Genomic DNA, 23,124 nt, shown 5'->3' on the forward strand with positions numbered 1-23,124 from the left:
TACTCCCATCATGAAGGCCCTATTCATATAATCGATTGTTGTTGGTTAGTCACTAAGTCGTATCCAGCTCTTTTGCAAGCCCATGGACTGTAGCCTGTCAGGCTCCTCTGTCCATGGAATTCTCCAAGCAAGAATACTGGAGTGGATTGCCATGCCCTCCTTCAGGGAATCTTCCCAACCCAGAGATCGAACCGGTGTCTCCTACTTTATAAGACTTAATCTAACCATAATTATTTCCTAAAGACCTCATTTCCAAATACTTTCACATTGTCATGAGGGCTTCTACATATGAACTTTGTGAGAACACAGGTATTTAGTCCATAACAGTACTTTCTGTCTAAACACCAGCAACATCATGCTTGTTAAAAAGTATTTAAGTGTTTTCTAATATTTCTGTGCCAACAAGAATTCCATAGACAGGGAAATTACCTGGGTAGTTCTTAAATAGAGAGTGCTTATTAAGCATTTGCTATGCTCCAAAAACTGTGCTAATACATGTTCTAATCTTTAAAACAGCTCTTCAGAGTAAGCATTATCACTCTCTCTTTGCAGGTAAGAAAACTAAAGTTCAGTGAAGTTTGTAACTTATTTAAGGTTAAAAAAAGCTAGTTGGTAGACACAATAAGATTTAGCTTCAAAGAGTGAGATTCAACTTCTGATCATAGTATGAACAGAAAATTAGCATCTTTTCTGTATTAGCACCATAATACAGAAAATACTACCATAATACATAATTGATTATGAAAGTAATCAATAAACAGTCTTAAATAGGAATGTGCGTGCTAAGTTGTTTCAGTTGAGCCCGACTCTGTGAGACCCTATGGCCTGTAACCCTTCAGGCTCATCTGTCCATGGGATTCTCCAGGCAAGAATACTGAAGTGGGTTGCCATGCCCTCCTCCAGGAGATCTTCCCAATCCGGGGATCAAACCTGTGTCTCTTACATCTCCTGCATTGGCAGGCAGATTCTTTACCACTAGTTCCACCTGGGAAGCCCAAAATAGGGATAGAAAAATTTTATTTGAGCCAAATTGAGGACTATAGCCTGGAATCCAGCTGCTCAGATTACTCTGAGAAAATGATTTGGAGAAATCTGGTTTTCAGCATGGTTTTATGTCTAATCAAAGAACACCAAAAAAATCAGGAATGCATTTCTTCAAGGTTTCAAAACAAACAGAAAGCATCAGAACATACACAGGCAGTCATCATGAGCGTGGTGCCTGGGAAAGGAGTCTGATCATTGAAAGAGGATGCATCATTGAAATGTGTCCCAGGAAGGGAGGCATTTAGTCTTTATTTTTAACATGGGCATTTTTTTTTTTTAAGTTTTGCTTAGTACACCCTTTGCTTAAAAAAAAAAAAAAAGTAATAATAATTAAAGCAGATGTACTTTGTATGTTTGATAGACTAAAAACAGGCTGTTTTGCTTAACATAAAATTCAAGTTACTTCATATATAAGCCGAATGACTTCTCCATACTTTAATATGTGAAAATTTTTTTTGTCAACTGCTAAGGGAAGTAAACTGAACAGAAAATGAAAGGAATGAAGCGGTACTATTACATTCTTCTGATGTAGTAGAGCAGAGTCATTAAAGGGTTGATCTTCTGTAGCCAGACCTGGGTTCAAATTCGGTTTCTGTGTTATTAGCTTTGTGACTTTGCTTATTAACATGTGTTTTTGATGTTTTGATAATGGAGACCCCTGGAGAAGCTGCCTCTCCCAAGTGTAGCCAATTTTATTTGGAAGTGCACCTTTTCCCTGCAAACCAGCCAATCCAGAGCCCGTACCCTCAACAGCCTTCTTTATGGGATTCCTGCTCACCAGGGCTCTCTCCCCCAGCCTTAATCACCCCTCCCAGACAAATAGGGGCGACCCTTATGCCCTAGAGCCAATCCTAAGCCTGTTTACCCTCTCTCACCTGTCCCTTACCCCGGAAGGAGAATGAAGTCTTTTGTCCATGTGGTCCTCATTCTCCTTCTGCCTCCTGACCAACTCTGCTGCTCCCTGTGTGATCTTCCATGGCGGGGCATCACTCAGTGGTATGGCATACCTCCTACCTAGTCTTGGGAACTGTGAGTAACAAGCTGCCTTTTTAATTATAATCTTCTCCTAATCTGTTGGCTTCTCCATACCTGAATAATTGTGAAATATGCATTTTAAAACACCTTGGGAAATTCATTTCACTTCTATGGGCCTCAGTTATTTTTCTTTTTCTGTAAAATTGTTGATCATGGATTTCTATATGAAACTGCATGAAAGGCTCCGCACAGAGCCAGGCTTATGGTAAGAATTCAACTGGTAGTATTAATATTGTCCAGGTTTTTAGCATCATTACTGTTTGTTTCTGGAAAACATGGGTCAGTTTTGGTTTACCTCGTGTGTTTCTAGTGGTTGACAGAGAGTAGACACTAAAAAACAAAAGTTGTGTTTTAAATAAATTAAGGCATTTATTCTTTCTCAGAAGTCCTTATGACTGAAATTAAAGACCTAATTGAGCCAACCTGCCTTGAGGACCAGAGTGCCTTGATTTAGCAGCATCTCATAGCTCAGTGGTGGAGAAGGAAATGGCAACCCACTCCATTGTTCTTGCCTGGAGAATCCCAGGGACGGGGGAGCCTGGTGGGCTGCCGTCTATGGGGTCACACAGAGTCGGACACGACTGAAGCGACGCAGCAGCAGCAGCAGCAGCATAGTTCAGTTGGTAAAGCATCTGCCTGCAATGTGGGAGACTTGGGTTCAATTCCTGGGTCAGGAAGTTCCCCTGGAGAAGGAAATGGCAACCTGCTCCAGTATTCTTAATCCTATAGACAGAGGAACCTGGCAGGCTCATGGGATCGCAAGAGTCGGACACAACTTAGTGCTATCTTTCTTTCTTTTCTTTGCAGTATGGCTGAGCAAAACCACTTGTTCTTGGGCATCTACATTTTATTTTCTAGGTAAACACATGAGCATCGCTAAACATACAAAAACAGTAAAGTGACAGGAAAGTTCTTCCGTGTACACTTTTCTCAGTCTTGCAGTCTTAACTATTAAGAGTTTGAAATTTGAAAAAAAAAAAAAAAAGAGTTTGAAATTTGAGATATATCCTTGAGGGAAAAAATTACACATTTATAAAAATGCCATAAATAATAAATGTTTTTCCTTCAGAACATGGTGCCTGCCAGGGACGAATGACGGCCGCATTGAGTAGAAACAGCGTGTGTCTTTTTATAAACAGGGTTCTTCTAAAACTGCTGCATCTTCCTTTTTTATTCTGATTGTGAATTCCAGAGATGTAGCATAGCAGAGAGGCCTGGTGCGTGAAGAGGGGCTGCTCTCAGGAAAGCTCTGGAGTCAAATGACAATTTGTGAGGAATGAGACAGTCTGAATTTTGGTACCATGTGTGCAGGCTCTGATCTGCCTCTGGCATGGATTTCTTTGCTGTGTTAAGGGAAACATTACCTGATGCGTCAAACAGAAAGTGTTAAGAGTGGATACTGTTGTGTCTGAGCAGTCATTTCTTAGAACCTGAAATTCTCTGTGATTTCAAAACTTGTGATAGCTATGGGAGAGCAGGATATAAGAGAGAAGAAATGTGGTCCCGGGGGACATTTCTAAATACCATCAGCGCTAATGGCTGACTGACAAGGTGGTGATGTGGTAGTGGCCACAGAATTGCCCATGGATCACCTTCTCTCCTCAGGTTGCCCTCTATGTGGGCTGATGTGGATTGGATTAAAAAAGAAACATAAGTTCTCTTCTTTTAGGTCACATAGTCTGGGGGTCCCCAACCTCTGGGATCTAACGCCTGATGGTCTGAGGTGAAGCTGATTTAAGAGGAATATAAATAAAGTGCACATAAATGTAATATGCTTGAATCATGAAAACTGTCTCCACAAAACCTGTCTGTGATGCCAGAAAGACTGGGGACTGCTGAGAGTCTCCCTTCTTTTCTTGCTGCTTTGTCTTTTTGTGTTGCAACATTTAGCCCTTATTTCATAGATAAATTAGGGCAATAACCAAATCTGGACCAATATCAATAATACATACTTTCTTCAGAATTTATGATTTTTTAATGTGCTTTCAAACACACTAATGTTATATAGCTGAAACTGCTTCTATATTTTCAACATTGGCTTACGATTACAGTTGGCATGAAAAAATAGTGTATAGATAATATTTAAAGCATTACTTAATGTGTGCCTATTGTGTGCTGGGCTCTGTGCCACCTTTATTGCATTTATTATCTTTTATTACAAAAATTCTCTAGGCTATATATACCCATATTACAAATAAGGAAACTAAGGCTCAGGTTACATTGGGAAGCAAAAGTCACTTATATATAAGCAGTGGCCTATAAACCTACACGGAGAAGGCAATGGCACCCCACTCCAGTACTCTTGCCTGGAAATTCCCATGGATGGAGAAGCCTGGAAGGCTGCAGTCCATGGGGTCGCTAAGGGTCGGACCTGACTGAGCGACTTCACTTTCACTTTTCCCTTTCATGCATTGAAGAAGGAAATGGCACCCACTCCAGTGTTCTTGCCTGGAGAATCCCAGGGACGGGGGAGCCTGGTGGGCTGACGTCTATGGGGTCACACAGAGTCGGACACGACTGAAGTGACTTAGCAGCAGCAGCATAAACCTACAACTTAGATATTTTTCTACAACTCCATCTTGTGCTTCAAATTTTCAGTGCGTTCCCAAAGTATGAGAAAACAAACAATCATTTATTTGGTTATTTAACATAGAAATTCACATTATTTCTGTCCTTGGGCATATTAATAAAACAAGAAAGAAGGATATTTTTTCTGGTTGATTCTGATTTGTCTGATTCCATAGAATTTCTCATTTTTTAATTGAAATATAATTGGTTTACAATGTTGTGTTAGTTTCTGCTGTACAATGAAGTGAATCAGCTATAAGCATACATATGCCCCGTCCCTCATGAGCCTCTTCTCCTTAACCAGCGCCCCTCCCCCTCCCGCCCCCATCTAGGTCATCACGGAGCACTGAGCTGAGCTTCCTGTGCTGTACAGCGGGCTCCCTACTGTATACCATATATACATATGTATACCATATATACACATGGTAGTGTATATATATCAATGCTACTCTCAATTTGTCCTGCCCTCTCCTTTCCTAATTCTGTAACATTTCAGAGGAAAGTTGATGTTTTAGGTCTTGTGCAGACGCTGACTTAAATGTTTAACTCAGAGCTTTGTCCTTCCCATGGAAATGTTCTCCTCTACTGTGACGGGTCCCAGGAAGGCACCAGGTATGCTCCTATGTCACAGGCCCCAGAGCAGAGCTAGGACGACAGATATTACAGGATTTCATGAAGCCCTGGGATTAGGTGGGCCTTTTGATGAGGCATTTAATTTGGAGTTTAGCTTTAGCACTCTTTAATGCAGCAGTCATCTCTGAGTGGTGGATGATGCCTTGGGCCTAGGCCTCTAATCTCCAGATGTTTGTTCTGTCTAGCTAAAGTGATTTCTTCAGCTTAGCATATAAAACAGTACAAATTATCAAGCAGAGGCTCTAGAATGCCAGCAAACAAGCACTAAGATATAAGCTGTGTCTGAAAAGTTGAATGAAAATCACCCACAGAAGGTTCATACTAGGGATAAACAGTGAAATGCAGAGGAGGTCTCAGTCCGCCCCTCCCCATCCCATCCCCACCCCAGGACCCATGGGATGGAAGGACAGTCAGCTTTCTGGTATGTTCCCTCTATCAGCACCCACGTGAACCTTTCCAAAGGCCAGTGTGGCTGTGATTCACAACGACCTCCCCACCCACCCGCCCCTTTCTCTCCTTTGTTTTTGCTTTTTGAGTGTTTAAGGCTTAAAGTGGAGGATTTTTGCTTACCCCCCACCACATACACCTTGCCTCCAGCCTTAACATAAAATGTTAATGCTGAGAAATTAGAAATCTCTCAGGACACATGCCCTTCTGTGGCCTCAACTGTTCAGTGGTGACAATCTGAAAAGGCTACATACTATACAGTTCCAACTATATGGCATTTTAGCAAAAGGCAAAAATATGGAGACAGTAAAATGATCAGTGGTTGTCAGGGTATAAGGGAAGATAAGAGTGTATAGGTGGAGCAGAGAAGATTTTTTAGGATGGTAAAACTATACAGTACTGTAATGGTGGATACATGTTATTGAATATGTCAGAACTCATAGAATATATGACTCCAAGAGGAAAGCCTATTGTAAACTTTGGATTTGGGGTGATGGGGAAGTGAAAATTGACCAGTTGTAGCAAACATGCCACTCTGATGTGGAATGGTGATAGCAGGGGAAGCTTAGTGTGTGTGGAGAGGGGGAGAGGGATGCATGGGGCATGTATGAGAATGCCCTGTACTCTCAACTCCATCATTTTGTGAAGCTAGAACTGCTGTAAAAAAATTATTACACACACACAAAGGTGAAGTGTTTTTTATTCAAAGAAACACAATTCTTGCTATCTATATTTTTACTATCAACATAATTGGATGTTATTTTTTAGATGTCAAGATAGATGAATGGTTTATAAATAGATGGATAAAGATAGATACAAGTACTTGTATAAAATTATAAAAGTACATGCTGTTTTAATAACAAGACTATTCTGGGTCTTTTGCTTCTCCATAAAATCTCTAGAATCACTTTTAGATATCTATTAGATAACTTGCTGTTATTTTAACTGGGATTGCATTGAATCTATAGATAAAGTTGGGAAGAACTGACATCTTGACAGTATTGAGTCTTCCTATCCATGAACATGGACTTGCTCTATTTTTTAGTTCTGTGAGTTTGTTCATTAGCTTCATAGTTTTCTTCATATAGATTTTATATATATTTTGTTTGATTTATACCTAAGTATTTCATTTTGAGGGGGCTACTAATGTAAATGGTATTCTGTTTTAAATTTCAAATTCTACTTGTTCATTGCGTGAAAGGCCATTGACTTTTGTACTTAAGCTTAGTATCCAGCAATGTTGGTATGATCGCTTATTAGTTCCACAAAATTTTTTGTCCGTTCTTTCAGATTTTCTGCCTAGATCATCATGGTACCCATAAATAAAGATAGCTTTATTTCTTCCTTCTGAATCTCTATCTCTTATTTCCCTTTCTTATTGCATTGGCTATAGCTTCCAGTATGATATTGAAAAAGAGTGGTGATTGGGGTGATCCTTGTCTTGTTCCTGATCTTAGGGGGAAAACATCTAGTTTCTCACCACTGAGTATGTTGTTAACTGTAGGTTTTTTGAAGATGTTATTTATCAAACTGAGGCAGTTCCTATCTATTGCAAGTTTGCTAAGAGTTTTTTATTATTAATAAATGTTGGATTATGTTGAATGCTTTTTCTTCAACTATTGATGTGATCATATGATGGTATTGACTTCTATATATTATATATTTTTTGGAACTGATATTTTTACTGTTAATTTGTCTCTGATTTAATCCCCACCCCACTCAAAGATTGATTTTGCTTCTGTTATGAGGTTAGGCTAGGGCAGATTAATTTAATCCAGCAAGGAACTGAGTTTATTTGAAGTTGGGCTTCTATCTGAAAGCTCCTTATTTCCAGTTTACCTTTATTTACATTGTGTAGCCTTCCTACTGTGTAGTCCTTTAGAGTTGGTTACAGCTGGAAATCTGGAATAATTAACAAGGCTTTTTCTCTTTGGTGTTTCCTGAGCTCTGATTTTTGTTGTTCCTGTGAAATAGTCCAAATAGCTCAGATTCTCAGTTTTTATACTTTCTGCTCACGTTCTCAAACTCTGTGCCACAACTTTGAATTAGCAAAGTCTGAAGTGAAACTGCAGCACAAATATAAGCTTCACTCTTGAAGATTCCCTCCACTCTATCCTTTTAGTGCTGCACTCACCTTTTCATTGCTTTGCTCTCCAGTGGATTTTAAATGTAATCACAACAAACTGTGGAAAATTCTTAAAGAGATGGGAATACCAGACCACCTGACCTGCTTCCTGAGAAATCTGTATGCAGGTCAAGAAGCAACAGTTAGAATTGGACTTGAAACAACAGACTGGTTCCAAATCCGGAAAGGAGTACCTCAAGGCTGTATATTGTCACCCTGCTTATTTAACTTATATGCAGAGTACATCATGAGAAACACTGGGCTGGAGGAAGCACAAGCTGAATCAAGATTGCAGGGAGAAATATTAATAACCTCAGATATGCAGATGACACCACCCTTACAGCAGAAAGAGAAGAAGAACTAGAGTCTTGATGAAAGTGAAAGAGGAGAGTGAAAGAGCTGGCTTAAAACTCAACAGTCAGAAAACTAAGATCATGGCATCTGATTGCATCACTTCATGGCAAATAGATGGGGAAACAGTGGAAACAGTAACAGACTTTTTATTTTGGGGCTCCAAATTCACTGCAGATGGTGACTGCAGCCATGAAATTAAAAGACGCTTACTCCTTGGAAGAAAAGTTATGACCAACCTAGATAGCATATTCAAAAGCAGAGACATTACTTTGCCAACCAAGGTCCATCTAGTCAAGGCTATGGTTTTTCCAGTAGTCATGTATGGATGTGAGAGTTGGACTGTGAAGAAAGCTGAGAGCCGAAGAATTGATGCTTTTGAACTGTGGTGTTGGAGATTCTTGAGAGTCCCTTGGACAGCAAGGAGATCCAACCAGCCATCCTAAAGGAAATCAGTCCTGAATATTCATTGGAAGGACTGGTGCTGAAGCTGAAACTCCAATACTTTGGCAACCTGATGTGAAGAACTGACTCATTTGAAAAGACCCTAATGCTGAGAAAGACTGCAGGTAGGAGGAGAAGGGGACAGCAGAGGATGAGATGGTTGGATGGCATCACTGACTCAATGGACATGAATTTGAGTAAACTCTGGGAGTTGGTGATGGACAGGGAAGCCTGGCATGCTGCAGTCCATGGAGTCACAAAAGGTTGGAAACAACTGAGCAATTGAACTGAACCAAATAAGATACTCATTTAGTGAAGGAGAATTGGTCTGAATTGTTTACCCACCAGTGCTAGAAATGGGATTTTTATTTTTGAAAGACATTTTGCCTAGGCAATTTTCTTTTTTACTGTTTTCCTCAGAACTTTGAAGTTATTGCCATTGTCTCTTATATTGAATAAGGCTTGAATTGAATAATCTTAGTGTCACCTTGACAATGGATTTGATTTTCCTGCCTAGGTATCCAGCCTAAGTATCTAAAAATAATTTTTCTGTTCTTGACCTGTTATAGATTACCTACTGTATATTTGTAAAAAGCTTTTAGAATAAATTTTGCTTAAAAATGAAATAGAAAACATCTTGATATGCACATTTTTGTGTTTAGAAATTAAAATATTCTTGTATTATATTTTGAATGTTTTCCCCATTTCCTGAAGTGTCCTCTACCAGTTAACATTGTGGTATACTGTTGTCTGTTGAATTTCTTTAACTTACATTTACTATCTTTGTCTTTTTATTTACTGTGTTTTATATTATGTTTTACATCTATATCAGTAATTTGAGTAACAGAAATATTCCATTACTTTCTAATTAATTTAAATACATAGTGATGTTTGGGGTTCTCTTTCTCGTAATAATGGTTTTTGTTAAGATATTAGTAGTTCACTTTTTATGCATCATTTTGCTTTAGTATATTTCTGAGTTCTTATTTCACTAAGATTTTGTAGTGTGAAACAATGAGAGACATTTGCTTCCAATCTTTGTGTTATGTTTTCATCTATCATGGACTTATTTTCTGTAGTTTGCATACACAGTGCATTTGCTAAGGTAATGCGAGCTACAATAACAAATTTATAGTGTAAGATTTCTTGTCAAGACTGTGACACATGTTAAAAAATATTTCAGTTCAGTGTAGTATTATAAAAACAGAAAATTCCTCATTTCTTATACAAAGAGAAAGGCCAAAGTTATATTTGTTGGTTGAAATAATACATATAATGTATTTTCTAGATAGTTTTATCAGTATAAAATAAGTCAGAATCTAATGGTCAAAATTAATTTTTAATATTAAATTCAAGCTCTATAAAAAAAACAAAAAAAAATATTATCTATAATGTTTCATATATGATGGAAGTTTATCTCTTACATGGATGTTCCTGAGAGTAGAGAGCTCTCTGACAAGTTTCTTCCCAAGAATCCAAGCTCTTTCTATGTGTGGCTTTACCATTTTCAACACATAAGTTTCAAAGTCAAAGTATTTGTATTAAGGTGGTAAAAATGCAAACAACCGTACTGTGCCTCATGTGGAACTTTTGAATGGGCCAGTCCTTTCTTCCTTCCTCCGTTCACCCTCCCTTCCCTTTCTTCTTCTTTCATCCCTCCTTTTATTCTTTCTTTAGGCTGCCCGAGTTGTCAAGACTGCTTTATTTACTATTTTGCTCCTTTTTGGGAATTTCATCTACACATTCTGTTTGCGCTGATAAATTGTTAACTTTTAGACTCTCCCCTTGAAAGTGTACCTTTGCTTTTTTGTTTTTTAATCATGAGGTATAGTAAGAGCTGAGTACTTCATTATTTCTATTTTTTCTACAGCCTGAGGAAATGGCAAAGAAATGGGTAAAACCCAGCTGAGGTGGTGTGAATGCTTAGTTGGAAGAGCTTGAATCTGTTCCCTTGGAGGCTTTCATAATGGAAATAATGAAATAATAACACTTACTAATGTGGCTAGGGTGAACTGGTTACACCATTCTTACGGGAATAGACTAGAGAGGTTGGTTTTCCAGGATTCATTGCACTTAATCTAGGTAGGGGAGGAAGGGATACCCTATTCCTTGGCAACACACCTTTATAGAGGCCTCAAACCTTTCCATCTGTCCAAGAAGGTTAGTTCGCTACTTCTTTTTTTTCAATTACCTGTTACAGTGTTTGCAGTCTTCTTTTCAGTATCCTTGCCACCATAGTCCAGAATTTTCAAAGTGTTCTCAAGTATGCAAGTTGTTAAATTCCTCTGGAACCTTGGATGATGGAATAAATATCCATTATCATACAGTTACACAAAGCAAAACAAACATGTCACCTCATGTTCTCTGACTATAAACAGGGGAACAAATTATCGGCTCCTGATAGATAAGAAGCCACCTTAGTTTAAAAATAAATATCCTACTTATATCCTAATAAAGGAAGGAAAATTGATTCCTAAATCTTATTCCCTCTAACTGGGCTTTTAAAATATTTCCTTTTGCCAAAGCCACACAGAAAACTTAGGACTCCCCTAAGAAAAAACTGCCTTGGATCAATTGATCCCAGCCCTGTGCTAAGTGAGAAGTTCCACCTCAAAACTCTCCTTTTGGCAAGGTAAATAATATATTTAAGGATAAGATATTTATAGGTCAAATTTAGATTTATTTGATGAAAAAATGAAAGCAACTTTATTGTTCCCAAATAGAGAAATAGTTATGTTAACAATTATAGTTCTCAATCATGGAAGATTGTGATGCTTAAAAATGTTTAAATAGTTGTGAATGATACACCAAAAACTATGGAAATGTCCTAACTACACTGTCAACTCCACAAGGTCAGATACCACGTCTATCCCCATGGCACAAAAATAGATTGAAGGAGCAAATAAATGAAAGGTCATATCTGACTACATTTGACCTTTGAACAACATTAGGAGTGGGTGTGCTGACCCACACACAGTCAAAAATCTGCATATAACTTTAGAGTCAGCCATCTGTATCCAAGTTTCCACATCTACAACTTCAACCACCCACTGATCACGTAGTATTGTAGTACATATTTATAGAAAAAAATCCACATATAAGTGGATCCATGTAGTTTAAAGTTATGTTCAAGGTCAATCTCCTGTCAGAAAAGGCAGATGAGGGGCATTTCCTGGTGGTCCAGTGGTTAGGGCTCAGCTCTCACTGCCAGGCCCTAGGTTCGATCCCTGATCTGGGAATCAATACCACATAACTGGTGCGCTATGGCCAAAAATATAATTAAAAAAAAATAAAGAAAAGGCAGATCAGGTGGTAAGTGCTCAATGTAATCAATTCCAAGACACTACTTCCGAGTAAAGATGCATATCTAAATGACACTACCTAAGATACTACACAAATTAACTTTTTTCTTCCAAATGGAACTTAAAGTTTTTGAGTCTTCTTAATGAATTCAGGCCATTTGAAAATCTCAAAAGAAATATACATCACATTGAAATCCTACCAAGTTCTAAGAAACCACATTCTTTTTTTTCCTAGCTCAGATCCTAATTGCTATAAAATTTTGACAACTAGTTCACACATTCAAAATTCTGTGCTCTGCTCTTCAGTTCCCCAAGTCCTTTAATCATCTTGGCACTGTCAGCAGAGAACCAGGGAAGAGTACCTCAGCCAATAAGGAGTAGGGTGGCCCATGGCTTCCTTCTTGCAAACTTAGATTAGCAGACAGTCACAAAACTAGGGTGTCTTTTTCAAAGACCAACTGAAATTTAATGAAAAGAGAAAGTTTTCATTAAGCTGAAGAATCAGAGAAAACTAAAAATAAATTGAGACATTTCTTTTAGAAGCGTCAGAAAATACAACTTTGAAATCAAAGAATGTTTAAGATTTTGAATACACAGTCAGGTATTTTTAAAGTACCTACTCTGCAAAGAAGCGTGTAAGAGTACACAGAAGGAGAACAATACGACATTTTTCATTTCTCAGCACTTCCAAGCTTATTCATTGATTGTCACAATTTTGTAAAGTATTTGATTCTCAATGAACTTGTTATTGTTCAGTTGCTAAGTCATGCCTGACTCTTTGCAACCCAGTGGACTGCAGCATGTCATGCTTCCCTGTCCTTCACTCTCTCCCAGAATTTGCTCAAACTCATGGTCCACTGAGTCAGTGATGCTATCTAATCATCTCATCCTCCATCATCCCCTTCTCCTCCTGCCTTCAATCTTTCCCAACATCAGGGTCTTTTCCAGTGAGTCAGCTCTTTACAACAGGTGACCAAACTGTTGGAGCTTCAGCTTCAGCATCAGTCCTTCCAATGAATATTCAGGGTTGATTTCTTATAGGATTGACTGTTTGATCTCCTTGCTGTCCAAGGGACTCTCAAGAGTCTTCTCCAACACCACAGTTCAAAAACATCAATTCTTCGGTGCACAGCCTTCTTTATGGTCTCTCACATCCATACATGACTACTGGAACCATAGCTTTGACTATATGGGCCTTTGCCCACTGAGGGATGTATCTGCTGTCTAGGTTTGTCATAGCTTTCCTTCCAAGGAGAAAGCTTCTTTTAATTTCACTACTACAATCACTGTCCACAGTGATTTTGGGGCCCAAGAAAATAAAATTTGTTACTGCTTCCATGTTTTCCCCTTCTATTTGCCATGAAGTGATGGGACCAGATGCCATGATCTTATTTGTTTTTAATGTTGAGTTTTAAGCCAGCTTTTTCACTCTCCTCTTTCACCCTCATCAAGAGGCTCTTTAATTCCTCTTCACTTTCTGCCATTAGAGTGGTATCATGTGCATATTTGAAGTTGTTGACTTTTCCTGGCAATCTTGATTAACTCAATGAGCTAATAATTCATAAAAGAGATAGATTGTCCATTCATTCATTTATTCATTCCTTAAGGATATCAGTGTAGTCACTTTGTAGGTGTAGGAGAAAAATACACATACTGACCATGTACACAGACAGACCAATGAACATTTAAGTAAGTGCAACAAAATTCTGGCTGGATAACAGGAAAAGACACATAGTTGGATTCCCTACCTCATTCTATGCAGTAAAATAAATCCAAAATATTCACATGGCATTACTTAAAATGCATACAGAAAGACTCAGCTTAAATGTTTATGCCTCACCTTTTTAACCATGGGAACAGATAAAAATAAACAGGAAACTTGCTATTATATGTAAAGTCTTCAAGTTCTCCCATCTTTTCTAGGGATCAGCCAGAATAGGGAAAATGAGTGTGACTACCTCTGTTTGCATCCCAAACCTGCTTCTTTCCAGCTGTACAACCGTAATTCCACATACTTCAATTTCCTTATCCTGGAATGTGAATAGTAATAGCACTAGAGTGTTTATATGGGAATTACATCAAGTTAAGATACATGAAAGAACTTAGACTGTTACCTGGCCCATAAAAAGTGGTATATAAGTAAAAACTGTTATTACTTGAGATACATCATTTCGTAAAGGAAGCACACACATCTAAGCACAGTAATGTAAACACTGTATATATATATTTATGTCTATATAAGTAAATACACATATAAAACCATTTCTGAAGAATAAAAATGCAACTGTGAATAGCAGTGAAACTGAGTGAAGACTAAGAATGAGAGGAATGTTTTGAAAATGAGTAGCTATCCAATTGTCCAAGCAACATGTATTGAATAGACTTACTTCCCTCATTGAATACTCATGGCATTCTTGATGAAAATAAGTTGACCACAGACATGCAGGTTTATTTCTGGACTCACTTCTATTCCATTGATCTATATGTCCTTATGCCAGTATCACACTGTCTTGATTACTCCAGCTTTGTAATAAGTTTTGAAATGGGGAAGAGTGAGTCTTCCAATTTTGTTCTTTTTAAAGTCTGTTTTGGCTATTTTAAGTTCCTCTAAACTCCAAATGAATGTTAAAAGTCAGCTTGATTTCTTTCTTCAAGTGGACCTAGAGAATGTCATGCTGAGTGAAGTAAATAAGAAGGAGAAATATTGTATGATATCTCTTATATGTGGAATCTAGGAAGAAATGATACAAGTGAACTTACAAAACAGAAAGAGACTCACAGTCTTAGAAAACTTAGGGTTACCAGAGGGAAGGGAGAGACAGAAAGTTTGGGAAAGTCATGTACACACTGCTGTATTTAAAATGGAAAACCAACAAGGGCCTATTGTATAGCACATGAAACTCTACTCAATGTTATGTGCCAGCCAGATGGGAGGTGGATTTGGGGAAGAATGGTTACATGTATATGTATGCCTGATATTTCTATCAACATTTTGTATATGAGTATATGAATATACGGGCTTCCCTGGTGGCTCAGTGATAATCTGCCTACCAATGCAGGAGATGCGAATTTGATTCCTGAGTGGGGAAGATCCCCAGAGGGCATGGCAACCCACTCCAATATGCTTCCCTGGAGAACCCCATGGACAGAGGATCCTGGCAGGCTACAGTCCATAGGGCCACAAAGAGTCAGACACGACTTAGCGACTAAACAACAAACAACATCACATGAGTACACCTTGTGCACTTCTTTTGTTAAACTTATAACTAAGTATTCTTTGTAATGCTTTGTAAATGGAATTGTTTTACTTGATTACTGCAAGTATATAAAAATACAATTACTGTTGTTGTGTATTGACCTTGTATCCTGAAACCTTGTTGAACCCACTTATTAGTTCTAATGGGCTGGTAACACCATTTCCAGTGAAATTCTCAGAGAAAGGGAAATAGTTTTGAGGTGGGAAGATATACCAAGACACGTCTAGTGCATCAGATGTCCAATTTTCTTTTGTTATTCTCCATCTTTTATATCCTATCTAGTTCGGAGAAGGCAATGGCACCCCACTCCAGTACTCTTGCCTGGAAAATCCCATGGTAGGAGGAGCCTGGAAGGCTGCAGTCCATGGGGTGGCTAAGAGTCGGACATGACTGAGCGACTTCACTTTCACTTTTCACTTTCATGCATTGGAGAAGGAAATGGCAGCCCACTCCAGTGTTCTTGCCTAGAGAATCCCAGGGACAGGGGAGCCTGGTGGGCTGCCGTCTTTGGGGTCACACAGAGTCAGACACGACTGAAGTGACTTAGCATAGCAGAACATTTGTTACTTCTTTTGTTGGCATTACCTTCTTAACATATATCTTAGAAAAAGTCAGCCAAGATTTATCTAGTTCCATGTTAATCATTTTTCTCCAATTTTTCTAATGGCGATAATAGTTTTCTTCACATTTATGTGAGGAGTCTTCTAGATCAATTAAATATAAAACTAGAAATGAAAAATTTCACATTATTTCTGAGTCTTCTCACTAAATCAAAAATCAATTCTAGGCTTATTTTGAGTAAGCCCAGTTCAGCCCTCAAAACATTACTAGGTAGGTCATGTAAAATCAACTTTTTTAAAAAGTATATTATGAGGCAATTGATTAATTTTATCTCAGTTACCTAGATTTATCCAAGGAAATTCTTCAACCTTAATTATTTTCCAAATACTGTCAATTCAACAATTTTATAGCATTAAATTAAGAAACTCAACAACATCAAGATATACAGATTAGGAATTAAAATCTTAATTGAAATGTATCAGTTTCTCATTGTTAATATTTCATTGCACATATTTCTGGCTTCATGAGGAAATTAGATTTAATAATCCATATAGTTTTCTCATGCTATCATTATTAAAATGTTATACTGGAAAGATCAGAAGCTTTAGGACTTGACAAACTGAATTCACATCTTAATTCTGTTCTTTTAGCAGGCATATAACTGTCTTTAATTTCCTTAAGCAAAGTGAATCTTGAGTCACATATAATATAAAAATGGTGTATAACATGATTTGCTATGAAATATATTGATAATGAAAACATTAAGGCTGAACCTCACACATAATGGTTGTTTTACAAATAGTTAAGCTTCCCAGGTGGTGCTAGTGGTAAAGAACCTGCCTTCCAATGCAGGAGACATAAAAGATGCAGTTTTGATCCTTGGGTTGGGAAGATCCCCTGGAGGATTGTATGGCAACTCACTCCAGTATTCTTGCCTGGAGAATCCCATGGACGGAGGAGGCTGGTGGGCTATCGTCCACAGGGTCACACAGAGTCAGACACAACTTAAGCAACTTAGCATGCATGCAAGTTTTTCTTAGGATATGAGAAGGCATGAAGAAAGCAATGCTGACACATGGCTGAACATAAAGTATTTTGAATGAGTCCTTAAGGGGGACAGGAGAGAATAAGAATGAATAGAGATAATTTTATGATTAATAGTAGGCAACATCAACAAAGACATAGAATAGACAATCTTAAAAACTGCAAATGAATAAGAGTAAAAACAGCTTTCCATTTCAAGAAGCTGTATTCTTTTTCAATACAAAATTACAAAATGTTCTTTGTTAATTTTATCTACATTCTGTGGTGATAAATAACCTTTCTTATTGCCCCTTAACCTTTCTAATTGCCCTATGTCAGATATCTTATACTAAATTCTGCTGCAGTATCAAATAACTCCCTAAATCTCAGTGACTTCCACAGAAATTTAGTTTTTGCTTAAGTTATATGTTCATTTTGAGTTATATGTTCATTTGGGTTAAATGCAACTCCTTTTCTTCATTCCGGGATACAAGATGAAGGAACAACATCCATTTGGGACAGTTTCAATCCCATGGCAGAGGAAAAAGGAAACAGTGGCAGAAGGACATGATAGTTCCAAAAGCTTCTACTCATCAACAATACCCGTAATTTCTGCTCACATTTTATTGGTCAAAACACGTTATGGGTAAGACCAAAGTTAATAATTTGGGGTACATAGGCCTCCTACAGGAAAAGCAGAGAATACTTTGTATGAAAGTGAAAGTGTTGTCTGACTATTTGACACCATGGACCATAACCCACCAGGCTCCTCTATCCATGGGATTCTCCAGGCAAGAATACTGGAGCGGATAGCCATTCCCTTCTCCAGAGGATCTTACCAACCCAGGGATTGAACCCAAGTCTCTTGCATTGCAGGTGGATTCTTAACTGTCTGAGTTGTAGTTTGTATTTCTTGTTGTTGAGTTGCTAAGTCATGTCCAACTCTTTGCGACCCCATGGACTGCTGCATGCCAGGATTCCCTTTCCTTCACCTTTGTGTGAGAAAACTCCCACAGTTTGCTCAAACTCATGTCCACTGAGTCAGTGATGCCATCCAATCATTTCATCCTCTGTTGTCCCTTTCTCCTCCTTCCATCAATCTTTCCCAGCATCAGGGTCTTTTCCAGTGAGTCAGCTCTTCGCATCAGGTGACCAAAATATTGGAGCTTGAGGTTCAGCATCAGTCCATCCAATGAATATTCAGGGTTGATTTCCTTTAGGATTGACTGATTTGATCTCCCTGCTGTCCAAGGGACTGTCAAGAGTATTCACCAACAACACAGTTCAGAAGCATCAATTCTTTGGTGCTCAGCCTTCTTTATAGTCCAACTCTCACATCTGTACAAGAATACTAGAAAAACCATAGCTTTGACTATCTGGACCTTTGTAGGCAAAGTAATGTCTCTGCTTTTTAGGTTAATCATTGCTTTTCTTCCAAGGAGCAAGTGTCTTTTAATCTCATGGCTGTACTCACTATCTGCAGTGATTTTGCAGCCCAAGAAAGTAAATTCAGTCACTATTTCCATTGTATCCCCATCTGTTTGCCAAGAAGTGATGGACCAGAAGCCATGATCTTAGTTTAGGAATGTTGAGTTTTAAGGCAGCTTTTTCATTCTCCTCTTTCACCTTCATCAAGAGGCTCTTTAATTCTTCTTTGCTGTCTGCCATAAGGGTGGTGTTATATGCATATCTGAGGTTATTTAGATTTCTTCCCACAATCTTGATTCTAGCCTGTGATTCATCCAGCATGGTATTTCACATAATGTACTCTGCATATAAGTTAAATAATCAGGGTAGCAATATACAGCCTTGAGGTACTCGTTTCCCAGTTTGGAACCAGTCTGTTGTTCCATGTCTGGTTCTAGCTGTTGTTCTTGACCTGCATACAAGTTTCACAGGAGGCAGGTCAGGTGGTCTGGTATTACCATCTTCCGCAGTTTGTTGTGATCCACACAGTTAAGGCTTTAGCATAGTCAGTGAAGCAGAGAGTAGATGTTTTTCTGGAATTCTCTCACTTTTTCTATGATCCACTGGATGTTGGCAGTTTGATCTCTGGTTTCTCTCTCTCTTCTAAATTCAGCTTTTACATCTGGAAGTTCTTGGTTCACATACTGTTGAAGCCTGGCTTTAAGGATTTTGAGCATTACTTTGCTAGCATGGGAAACTAGTGCAATTGTGCAGTAGTGTGAACATTTTTGGCATTGCTCTTCTGTGGAATTGGAATGAAAACTGACCATTTCCAATCCTGTGACCACTGCAGAGTTTTCCAAATTTGCTGGCATATTGAGTGCAGCACTTTTCTAGCATCATCTTTTAGGATTTGAGATAGCTCAACTGGAATTCCATCACCTCCACTAGTTTTGTTCATAATGGTGCTTCCTAAGGCCCACTTGACTTCACATTCCAAGATGTCTGGCTCCAGGTGAGTGATCACACCATTGTGGTTATCTGGATCAATGAGAATTTTTTTATATAGTTTTTCTGTGTATTCTTGCAACCTCTTCTTGATATCTTCTGCTTCTGTTAGGTCCATACCATTTCTGTCCTTTATTGGGCCAATCTTTGCATGAGATGTTCCCTTGGTATCTCTAATTTTCTTGAAGAGACCTCTGCTGCTGCTGCTGCTAAGTTGCTTCAGTCGTGTCCGACTCTGTGCGACCCCACAGACAGCAGCCCACCAGGCTCCCCCATTCCTGGGATTCTCCAGGCAAGAACACTGGAGTGGGTTGCCATTTCCTTCTCCAATGCATGAAAGTGAAAAGTGAAAGTGAAGTCACTCAGTCGTGTCTGACTCTTCGTGACCCCATGGACTGCAGCCTACCAGGTTCCTCTGTCCATGGGATTTTCCAAGCAAGAGTACTGGAGTGGGTTGCCATTGCCTTCTCCAGAAGAGACCTCTAATCTTTCCTATTCTGCTGTTTTCCTCTATCTTGACATGTTCACTTAAAAAGGCTTTCTGATCTCTCCTTTCTATTCTCTGAAACTCTTGTATTCAGATGTGTATATCTTGCCTTTTCTTCTTTGCTTTTAGCTTCTCTTCTTTTCTCAGCTATTTTTAAGGCCTCCTCAGACAACCATTTTGCCTTTTTGCATTTCCTTTTGTTGTGGAAGGTTTTAATCACCACCTCCTGGACAGTGTTATGAACCTCCATCCATAGTTCTTCAGGTACTCTGTCTATCAGATCTAATCCCTTGAATCTATTGGTCACTTTCACAGACATACCTGAATGGCCTAGTGGTTTTCCCTACTTTCTTCAAGTTAAGTCTGAATTTTGCAGTAAGGAGTTCATGATCTGAGCCACAGTCAGCTCCAGGTCTTGTTTTTGCTGACCGTATAGAGATCTCCATTGGCTGCAAAGAATATAATCAATCTGATTTCGGTAATGACCATCTGGTAATGTCCATGTGTAGAGTCATCTCGTGTGTTGTTGGAAGAGGATGTTTGCTATGACCAGTACGTTCTCTTGGGACAACCCTGTTAACCTTTTTTCCTGCTTCATTTTGTACTCCAAGGCCAAACTTGCCTGTTACTTCAGATATCTCTTGACTTCCTACTTTTGCATTCCAGTCCCCTATGCTGATAAGGACATCTATTTCTGGTGTTAGTTTTTTCTGGTCCAGATGGTCTTGTAGGTCTTCATAGAATCATTCAACTTCAGCTTCTTGGGTGTTAGTGGTTGGTGCATAGACTTGGATTATTGTGATATTGAATGGTTTGCTTTGGCAACAACCAAGATCATTCTGTTGTTTTTGAGATTGCAACCTAGAACTGCATTTTGGACTGTTCTGTTGAGTATGAGGGCTACTCCATTTCTTCTAGGGAATTCTTGCCCACAGTAGTAGATATAATGGTCATCTGAATAAAATTCACCTATTCCTGTCAATTTTAGTTCACTGATTCCTAAAATGTTGATGTTCCCTCTTGTCATCTCCTATTTGACCTCTTCCAATTTACTTTGATTCATGGACCTAACTTTCCAGGTTCCTACGCAATATTTTTTTAAAAGCGTTGGACTTTATTTCACCAACAGACACATCCACAACTGGGCATTGTTTCCACTTTGGCTTTGCATAGTAATATAATAATCTAAAAGAAGATCCATCCTTTTCTCATCTTCTAAAATACATTATTGATTTGATGAGCACTTAAATACTGCTATAGACATAAATTCATGTTTTCCTCTGCTTTTCATTAGTAGTAGAATCTATTTTTCTTTCACTATGTCAGGTATATCCTAAATAAACAAGAACTCTCTCAGGTGTTTGGTGATGATCTTGATATATAAAAGCTTGAGCGTTGGCCTTTATCCTGCTATCAAAATATTGTCTTCACCTGACATGAATTGTTACACTACCAAAATATTTGGAGAACTATTGAAACCTAATCCTAAGGAGAATTTCTTAAGTTTAAAACAAGTAAGAGTTGGTGAAGGTGAAGTCGCTCAGTCGTGTCCGACTCTTTGCGACCCTGTGGACTGTAGCCTACCAGGCTTCTCCGTCCATGGGATTTTCCAGGCAAGAATACTGGAGAGGGTTACCATTTCCTTCTCCAGGGGATCTTCCCAACCCAGGGATCAAACCGAGGTCTCCCACATTGGAGGCAGACACTTTAACCTCTGAGCCACCAGGAAAGCCCAAGTAAGAGTTAGGGGAAAGAAAATAACTTTAGAAGGAAATAGAGAAAACTAGCCTCGTCAGCTCAGCAAGATCACTACTGACATCTACTGGATAGAAAATCAACCAGAAAGTTGAGTCAGCTTGTGAGAACTGTTGTTTTGATTGGCATCTGTTGCATTAAAAAAAATTAGAATTAGCTATTAATTTTAGGGGGGATCCATCCAATTATATTTGGTAGTCACTGTTTTCTGGTATTATGTTGGTAACTGTAGCCAAAAAAAAAAAAAAAAGAACAACTATTTCAGAGTAATAGTTTATTGAAAAATTTCACCAGTCACCCTGTCAGCATACATTAAGCTTTACTATGAGTTGTTTTCCAGGTTTGCTAACATATATAGTGCAGCACTTTAACAGCATCATCTTTTAAGATTTTAAGTAGCTCAGATGGGCACACCTAACAGCTTTCAAAATTAAGTTACTCATTGTACTAGAAACTTGATTAGCTGCTTATGTACAGTGTATCACCTTTCCTTACCGTCAAGGATTCTAAAGGTTCTGCGATTTTATTCTTCTTGCAGACTAACAAGTTAACCTACCACATTTTTATGGATGCTGACAGATTAGAGACTCCTGGTTCAGAAAGGAACTGCTTATTACTCGTAGTAATAGTGGCAGCTAGAGTAGTTGCCTCGTTTTTTTCTTTTTGTTCTGTGAGTCCAAATCCCAATTCCCACATGTTTATGTGAAGAGGAACAGAAAGCATTTGCACATGCTGTAGATTGTTTTACAGTACAGAAACTGTGATTAGAGCCCTAATATTTTTTTAATAAGAAATAAGCATGCCTGTCCTTTGCTCCAGTGGGAAATTTTATCATCATTATATTTGAGGGTAAGAATGTGTTTTATCTTTGCTCTGGAGGGAAACACTATATCTTCAATACTGTTCTCTCTACAAACATCTTTAAACAGATCAGAATAAATGACTGAAAATTATTTTATAAGACACACAAAAATGCAAGAGGTCCCTAGAGAATCCTCTCCCAGCAGTATCTGTCCCTCACTGGTACTCATCTTGGCTTCTGCCAAGTTTCCCCATGAGTATGCCACTGTTTTTCATGCTCAGTGATCTGAACAACATAGATCAGGACCAAGTCCATTAATTTGCTTCATGTTTCATTTAATTAAGATTGCCATTATAGGTGGGATCAAGATGGTGGAGTGAGAAGATCTGGAGCTCACATCTTCCCATGAACACACCAAAACTATGTAGAGAACAACTCTGAGAATGACTTGAAGACAAGCAGGATAGATCTTTTGTAATTAAAGATGTAAAGAAAATCCACATTGCAACAGGTAGGGGAAGAGATGGGATCTAGTCAGGACTCATGCCCACAGTGTGCTGACCCAGAAAATGGAGGGCATATCACAAACTCAGAGTTTCCCCTCTAGGAGCAATGGTGTAAGCCTAATACGGGACACCCCAGCCCTGGGATCTGGCACCAGGAAGAGGAACCACCATAACTGGCTTTGAAATACAATGAAGCTAAGGTCTAGAAGATCCTAAGGCTATAGAAAACTGAGATTCTGCTTGTAAAGTGGCCACACACAAACTTACTCAGTGAGTCCTGGTGTAGAGGCTGCAGGTTGAGAAGAGCCTGGCGCTCTAGATAACCTGCCAAGACCACCCCAGCAGCCCCTTGGCCCACACCTTGATCCA

At 38.7% G+C, this 23,124-nt stretch overlaps 1 long non-coding RNA gene across 1 annotated transcript; it reads left to right on the top strand.

Moving 5' to 3' along the window:
• Positions 1–944: 944 nt before the first annotated feature.
• LOC129646489 (uncharacterized) lies at positions 945–8,188 on the top strand. Its single transcript, XR_008711979.1, has 2 exons — positions 945–2,073; positions 7,885–8,188. It is a non-coding gene; the product is annotated as an uncharacterized LOC129646489 (long non-coding RNA).
• Positions 8,189–23,124: the final 14,936 nt, after the last annotated feature.

This window comes from Bubalus kerabau, chromosome 3 (genome assembly GCF_029407905.1).
Source record: "Bubalus kerabau isolate K-KA32 ecotype Philippines breed swamp buffalo chromosome 3, PCC_UOA_SB_1v2, whole genome shotgun sequence".
Lineage (NCBI taxonomy): Eukaryota > Metazoa > Chordata > Mammalia > Artiodactyla > Bovidae > Bubalus > Bubalus kerabau.